Source organism: Chiloscyllium plagiosum, unplaced genomic scaffold, assembly GCF_037043375.1.
Source record: "Chiloscyllium plagiosum isolate Xiang-an unplaced genomic scaffold, Cpla_swu_hap1 HiC_scaffold_4, whole genome shotgun sequence".
Classification (NCBI taxonomy): Eukaryota; Metazoa; Chordata; class Chondrichthyes; order Orectolobiformes; family Hemiscylliidae; genus Chiloscyllium; species Chiloscyllium plagiosum.
Window position 1 is genome coordinate 114,427,622 of NW_028270142.1, and position 16,144 is coordinate 114,443,765.

The following is a 16,144-nucleotide window of genomic DNA, read 5'->3' on the forward strand; positions in this document are numbered from 1 at the left end:
TTGAAAAGTTGGTGGTTGCTTATATGGATAGTTTCAGCAGGTATGGAAGGTTTATGGGATAGAGAGAGAGAAAGATTTCTTCTTCCTTAATAGTTCTGTGGTTACCGCACTTTCAGATTGTCTGGACCCTGGGGCAGAATTGTGTTTCATTTTTGAAAGACTTTCTTTCTGAACTGAGAACTCCCTCTCTGATGTTGCCTTCCTGGAAGCACTGTTTAAATTGGTGTCTCACAGCATTGCACAGATCAAAGCAAAGTCAATTATGCTGAATTTCCTTGCCTGGATCCTTCCAGCTTCAAGTGTTTGTCTCAAAAGCTTTGAATTCCCAAACCTTTAAGGACCCATTGTGTTGTCCAAGGGTTATTTAAATTCGAAATGGCTCTCACTGTGTTTCATACTGAAAAAGGATATCAGCCTCTGGCAGCAAATGCGGAGAGAAAGAACCCAGTTCTGAAGAAGGATCACTGGGCCCAAAACATTAACTCTGCTTTCTCTCCACAGATGCTGCCAGATCTGCTGAGTTTCTCCAGTGATTTCGATTTTTGTTTCAGATTTCCATTTTTGTTTCAGATTTCCAACATCTGTAATTCTTCATTTTATTTAAGTCACCAGCCTGTCTGATTTGTGCCTGGTTGAGGCGCATCAACAAGAATCAACTATGTGACTTCTTGCAGCCATTTTTTGGATGCAGTGTCTGTTTTTAAAAGGTCAAACAGCCTTCTGTTTTTTAAATATATAATATTATAAAGATCTATTTTTGACAATACTAATTACTGTTTGGATTCTTTACCATTTTATATGTCCATAGACACCTCCTTTCAATAACCTAAACATTTCCTCCAGTTCCTTATAATACAAACCTGATTGCAAAGATAGGTACATTTTACATAAATGCACTGATCCTGGCTTGAACGTTTCTGTTGCGTCTCAGTGATCAATACTGGACACACCACCTGTCAGATTTAATATCATTTTCAAATAGAATGGACCCTTATCTCAGACACTGACTACAATACTGAAGATTTTAAGTACCAGATTATTACAGTTCCCAGTAAACAGAGAATTAATAGAAAAAATAATTAACGGGGGATAATATATTAGCAGAATTTGCACGGAAAGTTATAATAGCATAAAACATGCAATTTACTGAAATAATTATTTAATTCCAAGCCCTCATGAGTCATTTTTGCTTTTGTTAGTGTAATTCGATGTGATGCCTACACAGAATATTCACAGCTTCTCCCTTAATTGTACTTTCCATTTTGTGTGAACATGAGCCATTCTTTGAATGCTGATATGTTGAGTATTTGAATTAAATGCCCTTTTATTTTCCTGTTAACTATTTTTAGCATGGATGTGTTATGGACAAATGTTCTGTTCCAGTATTAAAGGAATGACATTTCTATTTGAAAGAACCTTGATCTACAGTGAAATAAAATACCTGAAACAGGAAAGAGTGGTAGTGGAAGAGCAAGTCTAACTAAATAGATTTCTCATATGCCAGAGTTGGACTAATGGGTCAGTCTCCTGTGTCTATGATAGGCCATTATTCTACCTCTCCCAAATATCAAAGTATACCTCTGAGTTATAGTGCTGTAAATAGTTCACAGCTCCCCAAATAAATGGCATTGATTCTATTTCACAACCTTTCCAATTGAACCAACACTGATCTGAAAACCTATTAGTGGAGAATCATAATTCCAAATATGGCTCACGTCCTGCACAAAATGCACCTCAATAAATCATATAAGTTATGTTGGAAGAGGAGCTCAATTAATTTCAGTATCCAGCGTGGATTCCTCATTGGGCCTGTCTATTCTAATTCCATATCTTTGCTCTTTCTCCCAGAGTTTTCCTTCAAGTGTTTATTTAGATACATATTGGTCGTTATTGATTAATGTAATGAATATACCTATCAACGGTGAGATGGATATTCAGTGGTCCATCAATAACTGCCATGAAAATGTTGTGATATGTCCTCACTAAAGTCAGTGGGGTCTTGCCGTTCTTTGCAGAATACTGAAGGGGCTGAATGGTCATGCTTGAGGACAGTTAAAAATCAACAAGATTACTGTGTGACTGTAATCATATAGGTCAAATAAAAGAACAATATAACATTTCCTGCCTTATAGGACATAAAATGATAAAGTTCAACTATAAAGAAAACATTGCATTTGTATAAAACCTTTCCCAACTATCAGACATTGCAAAAGCTTACAGCCAAGGAAGAATATTGAAATGCTGATTATGTGACAATCTGGCATTTTCACACCCACTTTTATTAATATCTGAAACAAAAACAGAAATTGCTAGAAAAACTCAGATCGATCTGGCAGGTTCTGTGGAGAGAAAGCAGAGTTAACATTTTAGGTTCAGAGATAATTTCTCAGCCTTATTAATATTTGCTCTTTATTTTTCCATTTTTTTTTCAGAACGAATACAAAACTTCAACACCGCCATGGAAGGATTTGTATGATTTCTGGATATTTACTGTAGAAATTGAAACCATGAAATAATGACACCTCTGTTTGACATGGAAGATTTGAGGCTGGGGAGGATGCAGTGGGGGGCCATGTTGACAGCGGACACAAATGATGCCAGTTTAATAGAATCACCCTTCACCCTGAGAATGGTTTTCTGAAGGCATAGTTGAGGAGGTGGCAGCGTTACTTAACCCCTCATGACAGGTAATGAACTAGGAACAAAGAATATTTAAAAACCACCGATAGCATACTCTCGTATATATACTGTAAACTTTACAGTTGGCCTTATGGACATCTCCATCCCTCCATTATCCTACATCTCCCCATACCCTCCAAAGAGAGGGGACCTAACAGTTTCCAGGGGTGTACCAGAGGGTCAGACAGGCTATTCACAGCTATGGTCACCTTAGGCCTTGCCTCCACAGTGGTGAGTTTGCCTTTGATTCCATTTTTTACTTAAAATGTTGAGGAAGTAGGGGAGAGGGCACCTCAAAATAGAGACTTCATTTTTTTTTCTCTCTCTCTCATCTTTTACTTTCTGCTGGTCCTTCTACTTTGAAAGCCTGCACACCATCATTAATTGGGCAGTAAGTCTTCCCTTTCGACAGTAATTGTCAATGTTGTTTTGTAAAATCCCAGTTGCGTGGCTGTTCCCTTAGCATGTGGGATTACAAGCTCCCATTGACTCTTATTCTGGGGTCACAACCCCAAAGCCAAAATTTTACCATTAATTTCAGTTGTAACCTTTGTAAGGGATTTTGTAGAGAAATATTGCTTTCAACAATCACATTGAGGTTTCAGCTCCCTTGTTGAAAGAGGAATGATCAAATCAGTTTTCCTTCACTGCAAAAGTTTTCAATTAGAATATTTTATGATATTTTCCCCCAGTGTTCACCCACTCTGGTAAAGACAGTAATTGAAGCATGAGTCAGTCATCCATAAAACTGAAATATAATGAGATTTAAACCTGAGACCAACAAATATTTCCAATGTTGCTTTTGTTAGAAACTTATTGATTTTGCATTGATTTAGTATGGGTTATTCATGAGGAAGGAGGGACTGTCATTCTTAAACTCACTTGCACTTCTCTCCTATGAATTGCACACTCTTATGAATTGCATTAAATTAATAAATGATTACCACAATCACCATGTAGGGCCAATAATTCATTTATTTATGACTTAAATAATAAGCAACTACAAGCAATGGGGAAGGATTGGAGTCAGTGATTCATATACTCAGTGTTTGCAGTCCTTCAGCTTGAACTTTCACTAAGCGATATTGGTAACAGTTGCTATGAAATTATCCTGTTCCACAATATTCCAGCCATACTATTTCATTTAACATCAACAACTGGCCCAATCTTGGAGGGAAAAGAGACAAAATTACATTGGGGTTTCTTCCAAACAGCTCAAACTGGTACCAGCTGATGTCTGGGGAGACTGGTTTGTAGAAGGATAAACCTAACTAGGAAATGTTGAAAATATGTAAGAACTGTAAAACCATTATAACAAAAGCTTATACGTGGATAATGCCTTTAATATAAGGAAATGTCCCAAGGTGTTTTACAGGACCATTTTAAATCAAAATATGATGCTGAAGCATATCATATTAGGTTAGACGACGAAAAGTTTGGCTGAAGTGATAAGTTTAAGAGGTGGGTTAAAGGAGAATGGTGAGTTAGACAGTGAGAGAAGCTTAACTAAGGTATTTCAGAGTATGGGGCCAATGTAGCTTAAGCTGTGGCAGAAAATAGTGGAGTGATTAAAATCAAGAGGCCAAAATTAGAGTGTGCAGATGTCTCGGGGGTGGTGAGGGAGAAGATTTCAGAGGAAGGAGGGGATAATGCCATAGAGGGATTTGAAATCAAGGATGAGAAAGCTTAACAAACAACTTTCAGGTAAACAGAAAAGCAGGAACATTCAAAAGCTTTTGGAATGTAAATGATGATGGAATGTAATCAATGTGCGTTGAGTAAGAAACTGCAAACAGCAATGAAGTAAATGAGAACTATTGGCCAGAACACTGCAGAAATCCTTCTTGATCTAGGCAATCATTTATGTCTACCTAAAAAGGCAAACACAACCTAGATTTAATATCCCATCGAAAAATTGACCCCTCTGAAAGTGTGGCACTTGCTCAGGATTGCATTACAGCAAATAATGTTCTCAAGTCTCTGGAGTGGGACAGAAACCCAAAGCATTCTGATTTATCCACATTCTGATCCATGGCTGACACCATTGGTTAGATTACTTTATATGTAAATACAAATTTTAAACATTTCATTCTAAAATCCATGCCAAAAATGGCAACTGTTTAGCTCGGGTGCGTATGGTTTCAACACAGTTTGACTTCTGTTTTTGTACCTTAGTGACTTATTAAAAGTCTTAGATTGGAAATGACACGGTGGATCATTCACACTTGAGATGGGACTAACAGAAAAACCATGTTATCAAGTCGATACAATGGGTAACGTGGAATACATTATAAATTCAAGGCAAGAGATTATTTAGTATGAGATAGATAAAATGATTGAAATACCTTTTAGAGAGCATGTGATTATATTCCTAGACTAGAAATCTTGATGTCTGCATTAATGATCTATACAATACAAAACCTAATTCCACACTGATAATTTTAGTTTTAATTCAATAAATAGTTTGGAGATATGAATGATAATATTAATGAAAATGATCAGAAATGATCAGATTATCAATAAATTAACAGAATTATCATTGTTTCACAAACATTTTCCAAGGAAATAAATCTGCCTTCCCCAATATGGTTGAAATTACTTTCCAATGTGGTTAGTTCATAATGGCGAAAGTGAGGACTGCAATTGCTGGCGATTAGAGTCAATAATAGAGTGGTGCTAGAAATGCACAACAGGTCAGGCAGCATCCGAGGAGCAGGAAAATCGGCGTTTTGGGCAGGAGCCCTTCATCAGGAATCATTCCTGATGAAGGGCTCCTGCCCGAAACATCAGTTTTCCTGCTCCTCGGATGCTGCCTGACCTGTTGTGCATTTCTAGCACCACTCTAATCTTAGTTTTTAGTGGGTTTAATAAGTTACAGTTTTGCATCAAGCCACCATTTTGCATCAAACTATTTCTTATGAATAAATGACTGTGGATAGCCTTTTGCAGTGTAACTCAGAATGGTCAATATACACTGGTTGTGGACAGAAAATGCAGAGTGGTTTCTGAGTAGAACAGAAATGTGTGTCTGATAGTCCCTCAAAATGAGGATGATGACGTAGCTTTTTGGGTCAAATATCACTGCCAGTATGATTTATTTATAAATTTATTATTGTCATTTTTTTTAGATTACATTACAGTGTGGAAACAGGCCCTTCGGCCCAACAAGTCCACACCGACCCGCCGAAGCGCAACCCACCCATACCCCTACATTTACCCCTTACCTAACACTACGGGCAATTTAGCATGGCCAATTCACCTGACCAGCACATCTTTGGACTGTGGGAGGAAGCCGGAACACCCGGAGGAAACCCACGTAGACACAGGGAGAACATGCAAACTCCACACAGTCAATCGCTTGAGGCGGGAATTGAACCCGGGTCTCTGGCGCTGTGAGGCAGCAGTGCTAACCACTGTGCCACCGTGCCGCCCACAAGATACACTGAAAAGTTTGTTTTGCATGCTATACAGGCACATCGTACCGTACAAAGTTCATCAGGGCAGCAGAACAGAGTGTAGAATATAATGTTAGAGCTGCAGCAAGGTGCAGAGAGAGAGATCAGAATTAACAATTGAGAGGTCTGTTTAAAAGATTGATAACAGCAGGGAAGAAGCTGATCTTGAAACTGATCGTACTTGCATTCAAACTTCAATATCTTCTGCCTGATGGAAGAAGGTGGAAGAGAGTATACCTGGGGAAGGAGGCATCTTTGATTATGTTAGTTGCTTTCCCAAGGCAGTGGGAAGTATAGATGGACTGCACGTTGGAGCGTGAAACATATAAGGTGCTTAGGAGACTTGCTTAAATGCTGGATAAAAAGTTGTTTTCACTTCTGGGAAAGTCTCAGAGAAGAGGCAAATCTCAGAGTAAAGACTATCTCATTTAACAGAGCTGATGAGGAATTTATTCTCTCAAAGGGTAGTAAATCTGTGGAATTCTTTATTGCAGAGTGCTGTCAAGGGTGTTTGAGTATATTCAAGGCTGAGTTAGATTTTTAATTGGTTAGGGAATTAAGGGTTATGGGGTAGAAACAAGAAAGTTGAGGATTACCGGATTAGTCACAATCTCATTAAATGGCAGAGCAGACTTGATGGGCCAAATGGCCTTCTTCTGCTCCTATATATTTTGGTCTATAGTAACATATACCGTGTTCTTGTTGAGACAGATGTCATAGAGTCACAGAGTCATAGAGATATATTGCACGGAAACAGACCCTTTGGTTTAACTCGGCCATGGTGACCAGATATCCCAACACAATCTTGTCCCATCTGCCAGCACCTGGCTCATATCACTCCAAACCCTTCCTATTCATATACCCATCCAGATACCTTTTAAATGTTGCAATTGTACTAGCCGCCACCACTTCCTCTGTCAGCTCATACATGTACCACTCTCTGTGTGAAAAGGTTGCCCCTTAGGGCTCTTTTATATCTTTCCCCTCTCACCTTAAATCTATGCCCTCTAGTTCTGGACTCCCCCACCCCAGGGAAAAAACTTTGCCTATTTGTCGTATCCATGACCCTCATGATCTAATAAACCTCTATAGAGTCACCCCTCAGCCTCTGATGCTACAGGGAAAACAGCCCCAATCTATTCAACCTCTCCGTATAGCTCAAATCCTCCAACCCTGGCAACATCCTTGTAAATCTTTTCTGAACCCTTTCAAGTTTCACAACATCTTTCCGATAGGAAGGAGACCAGAACTGCATGCAATATTCTAACAGTGGCCTGACCAATGTCCTATACAGTCGCAACATGACCTCCCAACCCCTGTACTCAATACTCTGACCAATAAACGAAAGCGTACCAAACGCCTTCTTCACTATCCTATCTACCTGTGACTCCACTTTCAAGGAGTTATGAACCTGCACTCCAAGGTCTCTTTGTTCAGCAACACTCCCTAGGACCTTACCATTAAGTGTATAAGTCCTGCTAAGATTTGCTTTCCCAAAATGCAGCACCTCGCATTTATCTAAATTAAACTCCATCTACCACTTCTCAGCCCATTGGCCCATCTGATCAAGATCCCATTGAAATCTGAGGTAACCTTCTTTGCTGTCCACTACACCTCCAATTCTGGTGTCATCTGCAAACTTACTAACCGTACGTCTTGTGCTCATATCCAAATCATTTATATAAATTACAAAAACTAGGGGACCCAGCACTGATCATTGTGGCACTCCACTGGACACAGGCCTCCAATCTGAAAAACAACCCTCCACCACCACCCTCTGTCTTCTACCTTTGAGCCAGTTCTGTACCCAAATGGCGAGTTCTCCCTGTATTCCATGAGATCTTGCTAACCAGTCTCCCATGGGGAATCTTGTCGAAAGCCTTACTGAAGTCCATATAGGTCACGTCCCCCATTCTGCCCTCATCAATCCTCTTTGTTATTTCTTCAAAAAACTCAATCAAGTTTGTGACACATTTTGTGCCACACACAAAGCCATGTTGACTATCCTTAATCAGTCCCTGCCAGTCACTGTAAATCCTGTCCCTCAGGATTCCCTACAACAACTTGCCCACTACCGACATCAGACCCACTAGTGTATAGTTTCCTGGCTTGTCCTTACCACCCTTCTTAAACAGTGGCACCACGTTAACCAACCTCCAGTCTGCCTTGAAGTTTATGAACCAGTCTATAAGACCTCAGACTTGCATACAATTTTGGTTCTGTGTGTAGAGACTACATAGAGCAAAAATTTGAGACAAGAGAACTCTGAGACAGTGATTACCATCTACAAGCATGAGAGAGGGAGTGCATATCAAATAAAACGGTGGCACAGTGGTTAGCACTGCTGCCTCTCAGTGCCAGAGACACGGGTTCAATTCTCGTCTCAAGCAACTGTCTGTGTGGAGTTTGCACATTTTCCCCGTGTCTGCGTGAGTTTCCTCCCACAGTCCAAAAATGTGTAGGTTAGGTGAATTGGCCATGCTAAATTGCCTGTAGTGTTAGGTGAAGAATGGGTCTTGGTGGTTTGCTCTTCGGAGGGTCAGCGTGGACTTGTTGGGCCGAAGGGCCTGTTTCCACACTGTAAGTAATCTAAAACTGTGAGTAGAAGAGAAAATGTCCAAGAGGAATATCAGAACAAAATTTTGAATTGATTGCTTATTGATAAGAACTGAATCCACTCCTGTATTTTTGCAAAACATAATTTCTAATCTATAATAGAAATGAAAGAATTTGTAGATAGAGGAGAGGGAGCTAATTGTTTGAGTAAGGATGTCGAAAGTTTGGCCTCTCCAGTTGAATCTCTAGCTTTTAGTTAATCATATATATGTAAGATTAAAATAAATTAAAGTAATTAAAGTTACATTCAGTAAACTGACTTAAAAATATAAGTAAAAGTTAAGGTATGGCAGAGCAGCTCGGCCAAGTGGAAGTCCCATCTTGTGGTATATAGAGAGGAGTGGAAACGTCTCATGATCTTGATGAACCTAAATGCAGGAAACATCTCTGGCTGCATGAGCTTGAGCTCCAGGTTTCAGAACTCACATAACTGCTAGAGCCACTGAGTTGAAACCCACCATCAAGTTATCAAATTACCCAATTAATCAAATTACAAACAAAAACCGAAGTTGTTGGAAAAGCTCAGCAGGTCTGGCAGTATCTGTGAGTTCTGAGGAAGCATCACCAGACCCAAAACGTTAACTTTAATTTCTCTTCACAAATGTTGACAGACTACTGAGCTTTTCCAGCAACTTCTACTTTTGTCTCTGATTTACAACATCCTCATTTCTTTTAGTTTTTTAAACAAATTGCAAACTCTGTCCACCAGAGGCAGTGTAATAATAAGAAAATGTCAAGGAAGTGAGAAGCAAGGGAAATAATTAAATCAAAATATTCTTATTGGGGCAAACAATGCATCTCAGTGCATGTAATGCCCACTGCTCTTTCTAAATGCTTTGAGGCTATTGGTGGACACCGTTTGCTCCCTCTCCATGGACATGTGGGTGTGAGCATAGCCACAGAAGAGAGGAAGAAGAACTCATCTGTCTTTTAAAAATGTATCTTATATATCCACCACCTCAATCACTCAATTAAACAAGTAACCAACTCTGTCCAAGAAGTGATGTTTTGAAAAACCACCAAATCACTCAAATAATCAACTAAAAAAAATGATAAGTTCTGCCAACTAGGAGCAGTGCAACGATAACAAAAATCAAGAAAGAATAGGAGGACAGGAATGGATTAACTCAAAATCAAATTGGAAAGAGGGATGATGCCCTCCAGCCCCTGTGATATCCTCGTTTCTAAGAACTGACTTAAATCCATTGTACATGAGTTAATGATGCTCTAAAGTTGTGAGAGTCTCTATATGGTTTGTAGTTCTCTCCTTTCCTTAACTCTTCATTTGATTAATACCAATTCTCTCTTCATCTTCCAAAATATTAATTTGCTCTTTTCCATTTCAGATGCTAAATGACTTGTGGTGAAATTTTCTATCATTTCATCATTTCCATTAATCATCCATTCCCATTTTGGTTGTTTCTGCAGCATAGAAAGGAGTAATTCTGAGCTGAGTGTAAAATACTACTCACCCATGAAGGGAATAGAATTAATTTCATTGGAGTACATTTACTGCTGGTTTAATTCAGGAGTAGAACTTATAGAATTCATGCAAGTTCCAGCCGTGATCTTTTATTCCACAGGCATTAAACCTCGTGGGCGGCACGGTGGCACAGTGGTTAGCACTGCTGCCTCACAGCGCCTGAGACCCGGGTTCAATTCCCGCCTCAGGCGACTGACTGTGTGGAGTTTGCACGTTCTCCCCGTGTCTGCGTGGGTTTCCTCCGGGTGCTCCGGTTTCCTCCCACAGTCCAAAAAGATGTGCAGGGTCAGGTGAATTGGCCATGCTAAATTGCCCGTAGTGTTAGGTAAGGGGTAAATGTAGGGGTATGGGTGGCTTTCGCTTCGGCGGGTCGGTGTGGACTTGTTGGGCCGAAGGGCCTGTTTCCACACTGTAATGTAATGTAATGTAATCTAATCTTTTAGCACATTCATTAGAATGCTTAGCCTAAAGAAATGACCTTTTTACAATTGATAACCATGACCTGGTGCACCAGGTACACAAGAAAACAATTGAGAATTCAAATGATGATCCCAAATTAGCTTAGCTGGTTGTAAAAATGTGGAAGCAGGCATGCCTTATATTTAGCAGGATAATGGTGATCGCAAAGAAACAAATTTGGAAACGCCTGTGCTTGTGGAACTGCTATCACTAATTCCCCTTAACTGCGTTAAGAAGATTACCTGACCAGCCAAGATATCTAAGATACCGGTGGAGTAGGATGCTTTGCCCACTCCATCCAATTCCCCTTCTTTTTCCCCTTTTCCTGTCTTCTTTCTTCTCCCGACCACGGGCTCCCAGTCTTGAACTCAGGGCAGACGCGGCATGGTGACCTTCTAGTCTGGCGTGTTGACCTCCTGGCCTGGCGTAGTTACCTCCCGGCCTGGCATGGTGACCTCCCGGCTGACATGATAATGTCCTGGCCTGGTGTGGTTAACTCCTGGCCTGGCATGGTGACTGCTCAACCCGACATGGTGACCTCCTGGCCTGGTGTGGCAGTTTGTTGAGCTGGCGTGGCGATCTCTCAGTGGCCAAGCATGGCAGTCACTCAGCCTGGTGTGGTGGTATTTCGGTGGTACGTGGCAGTCTCTTGGCCTGGCCTGGCCTCAGAGTGGACTTCTGGTCTCACGGTTATTCACTGAAGTGCTGTCCAACAATGGCTAAGCACTTAAGACGTATTTGAATTTTCAGCTTTTGAAGAATTTTGTGCTTAAAGCTTAGAAGGTGTCACTGAAATGTAATTAATGCAATGTTTAACTTTTACATGTGTTCTTTCTTTCTACCTTGTTCTTAAGATTCTGTACCTTATTTTATTCATTTGTGGGACCTGGACATTGCTGACTGGCCAGCATTGATAGCCCATCCCTATTTGCCCTTGAGAAGGTGGTGGTGAGCTGCCCTCTTGAATCGCTGCAGTCTACTTGCTGTGAATTAATCCACGATGTTGGTAGGGTGGGAATTCCAGGAGTTTGACCCAATGACTGTGAAGGAAGTGTGGTATATTTCCAAGTCAGGGTGGTGAGTGGCTTGGAGGGGAACTTGCAGGTGGTGGTGTTTCCAAGTACTTGCTACCCTTGTCCTTCTGGATGGAAGTGGTTGTCTAAGGACCTTTGGTGAATTTCTGCAGTACATCTTGCAGATAGTACACACTGCTGCTACTGAACGCTGGTGGTGGAGGGATTGAAGATGTGGTGCCAGTCAAGTGGGTTTTTTTGTCTCAGATGGTGTCAAGCTTCTTGAGTATTGTTGGAGCTGCACCCAGGCAAGTGGGGAGAATTCCATCTCTAGCCTAACTTGCGCCTTGTAGATGGTGGATAGACTTTGGGATGTCAGGAGGTGCGTTACTCGCCGCAGTATCCCTAGTCTCTGACCTGCTCTTGTAGCCACTGTGTTAATGTTGAGTTGAGTCCAGTTGAGTTCCTGGTCAATGGTAACCCCAAGGATGTTGACAGTGGGGGATTCAGTGATGGTAGTACTGTTGAATGGCAAGGAGTGTCTCTTGTTGGTGATGGTCATTGTCTGGCATTTGTGTGGCACTTGCCACTTCGCCCAAGCCTGGATATTGTCTAGATCTTGTTGCAATTGAGCATGGCCTGCTTCAGTATCTGAGGAGTCGTAAATGGTGCTGAACATTGTGCAAGCATTGGTGAAAATACTCACTTTTGACCTAATCACGGGGAAGGTCATTGATGAAGCAGCTGAAGATTTTTGGGCCTAGGACACTACCTTGATGGACTCCTACAGAGATGTTTTGGAACTGAAATGACTGACCCTCCACAACCACTACCGTCTTCCTTTGTACCAGGTATGACTAACCAGCAAAGTGTTTGCCCCCGATACCCATTGATTCCAGTTTTGCCAGGGTTCCTTGATGCCATACTCAGTCAAATATGGCTTTGATGTCAAGGATGGTCTCTCTCACGTCAGCTCTGGAATTCAGCTCTTTTGGCCATGTTTGAACCAGGCATTAATGAGATCAGAAATTGAGTGACCCTGGCGAAACCCAAACTGGGCGTCCCTGAGTAGGTTGCTGCTGAGCAGGTACTGCTTGATAGCACTGTTGACAACCCCTTCCATTACTTTACTGATGATGGAGAGTAGACCTAGCTGCTTGTACCTAAGATGTCGCCTTGTATGTCAACATTATACACTTTTCACCATATTCCTGTACATTTGTACTTGAGTACATGTGACAATCAAATCAAATCAATTAGAACTGAAGGAGTTTCGAGTCTAACTGACCCTTTGTCAAAGCCTTTGTCAGTTAGATTTGAAACGTCAGCTCTTTTCTCTCCTTACAGATGCTGCCAGACCTGCTGAGATTTTCCAGCATTTCTCTTTCGGTTTCAGATTCCAGCATCCGCAGTAATTTGCTTTTATTATAGACTGAAAGAGTATCCTTTTCAGTTTGGGGCTTCTCAGATTTAGGGGTTCTGTATGGTCCTGACATTCCTCCTTGGTTGCTAGCAGCAGTGCACCAGCTCCGATTCCTCTCACTGCTTTTTCAGACATGAAGGTTTCAGGCTGTTATATTCCTGGCTCTACCTCTTACCATACTCCAGTTTACTGCAGCAGCTGCTGCTCCCTCCTTTCTCTGGGTTTCTGGCTCTGATCCCCACTTCAGTCTGTGCTCAGGGCTTCTGGCTTGACTTGTACAATCTGTGTGTATAAGAATATGTACTTCTCCAGGAGTTGCTAGCTGAGTAGGAGCATGGTGGCTCAGTGATTAGCACTGCTGCCTCACAGTGCTAGGTACATGGGTTCAATTCAAACGTTGGGTGACTGTCTGAGTGACGTTAGCACATTCTCCCCATGTCTGCGTGAGTTTCCTCCCATAGTCCAAGGATGTGCAGGTTAGATGGATTGGCCATGGGAAATGTAGGGTTACAGGGAAGGGGGTAATGGGTCAGGGTGGGAAGCTCTTCGGAAGGCCTGAATGGCCTGTTTCCACACTGCAGAGATTCTATGATCTGTCATTATTGGAGTGTATTAGCTATAAGGAGAGATTAGACAAACTTGGATTGCTTTCACTTGAGATTTAGAAGCTGAGGGGAGACCTCTTAGAAGTGTATAAAATTATCAGTTGCTTGGCTAGGATGATTGGTTAGCGTGTCTTTCCCAGGGTTGAAATATCAAAAACAAGGAGCCAATTTTAAGGTGAGAGGGGGAAAGTTTGAAGGAAATGTGCAAGGCAGGTTTTTTACACAGAGGGTGATAGGTGCCTGGATAGTGCTGCCAGGGGAAGTGGTAGAAGCAGATGGGGCAGCAATGTCTAAGAGACATTTAAGCAGGCACATGAGCAGTTACAGAATAGAAGTGGGGGGAAACCATGTGCAGGCAGATAGGATTGGTTTAGAATGGCATCATGGTCGGCTGAATGTCCAGCTGGTGCGTGATAGTACTCAGTACATCATGCACCTCCATGCCCAGTAACCTGGCAGCAGTCATGATAGTTTCCTTCTGTATAAGCTTCAGTTTTGTATGGTCTGATCTATTTGCTCACTCAGTGGGACTTGTTTTACACTAATAATGAGATGAATTTTTACATGAGGTGTGGTTTATTATTGCTGAAGCACAAGCTGGATAAAACCAGTCTTTCCCTCGAACATCCCATATAGTGTTACAGTTCTTAAGTGTCTATGCCCAAACATTAGCTTAAAATCAGCTTTGCAAGTGCAAGATATTAAAATTCTTCTACTACCCCAATTACAGCTGGTTGAACCAAATTGAGGCTGTTCTTCTTGCTCCCAAAGTTTCTGCTTCTTGGTCCTGATGTTCTCTCAAATATGTGTGTGAGACCCCTCTAGTTTGAATGGCTTCCTTTAAAACGTTATCGGGGTCATATCTGAGTACAGTAGCTTAGCAGCAGTTAGAGTCATAGAGACATAGAGAAGTACAGCACGGAAACAGACCCTTCAGTCCAACTCGTCCATGCCGACCAGATATCCCACATAATCCAGTCCCATTTGCCAACACTTGGCCCATATTCCTCTAAATCCTTCCTATTCATATACTTATCCAGATGCCTTTAAATGCTGCAATTGTACCAGCCTCCACCACTTCCTCTGGCAGCTCATTCTATACGTGTACCAACCTCTCCGTGACAATGTTGCACCTTTGGTCCCTTTTATATCTTTCCCCTCTCACCCTACAACTATGCCCTCTAGTTCTGGACTCCTCCACCTCAGGGAAAAGACTTTGTCTATTTATCCTATCCATGCCCCTCATGATTTTATAAACCTCTATAAGGTCACCCCTCAGCCTCTGACACTCCAGGGAAAACAGACCCAGCCTGTTCAGCCTCCCGCTATAGCTCAAATCCTCCAACCCTGGCAGCATCCTTGTAAATCTTTTCTGAATCAATTCAAGTTTCACAACATCCTTCCAAAAGAAGGAGACCAGAATTACATACAATATTCCAAAAGTGGCCTAACCAACTTCACGTACAGCCACAAGATGACCTCTCAACTCCTATAATCAATGCTCTGACCAATAAAGGAAAGCATACCAAACACCTTCTTCACAATCCTATCTACCTGTGACTTTACTTTCAAAGTGCTATGAACCTGCACTCCAAGTTCTCTTTGTTCAGCAAAACTCCCGAGGACCTTACTATTAAGTGTATAAGTGTATAAAGTGTATAAGATTTGCTTTTCCAAAATGCAGCACCTCGCAATTATCGAAATTAAACTCCATCTGCCACTCCTCAGCCCATTTGCTCATCTGATCAAGATCCTGTTGTACTCTGAGATAATCTTCTGCATTCCACTAAACCTCTAATTTTGGTGTCATCTGCAAAATTACTAACTATAGCTCCTATGTTCACATCCAAATCGTTTATATAAATGATGAAAAGCAGTGGACCCCTCACCGATCCTTGTGGCACTCCACTGGTCACAGGCCTCCAGTCTGAAAAGCAATCCTCCACCACTACCCTCTGTCTTCTACCTTTGAGCCAGTTCTGTATCCAAATGGCTAGTTCTTCCTGTATTCCATGAGATCTAACTTTGCTAACCAGTCTCCCATGGGGAACCTTGTTGAATGCCTTACAGGAGTCCATATAGATCTTAATGAAGGGCTTATGCCCGAAACGTCGATTTTTCTGCTCCATGGATGCTGCCTGACCTGCTGTGCTTTTCCAGCACCACTTCAATCTTGACTCATATAAATCATGTCCACTACTCTGCCCTCATCAATTCTCTTTGTTACCACTTCAAAAAACTCAATCAAGTTAGCGAGATATGATTTCCTATGCGCAAAGCCATGCTGACTATCCCTAATCAGTCCTTGTCTTTCCAAATGCATGTAAATCCTGCCCCTCAGGATTCCCTTCAGCAACTTGTCCAATACCGATGTCAGGCTGACGTTTCGAGCATAAGCTCTTCATAAGACC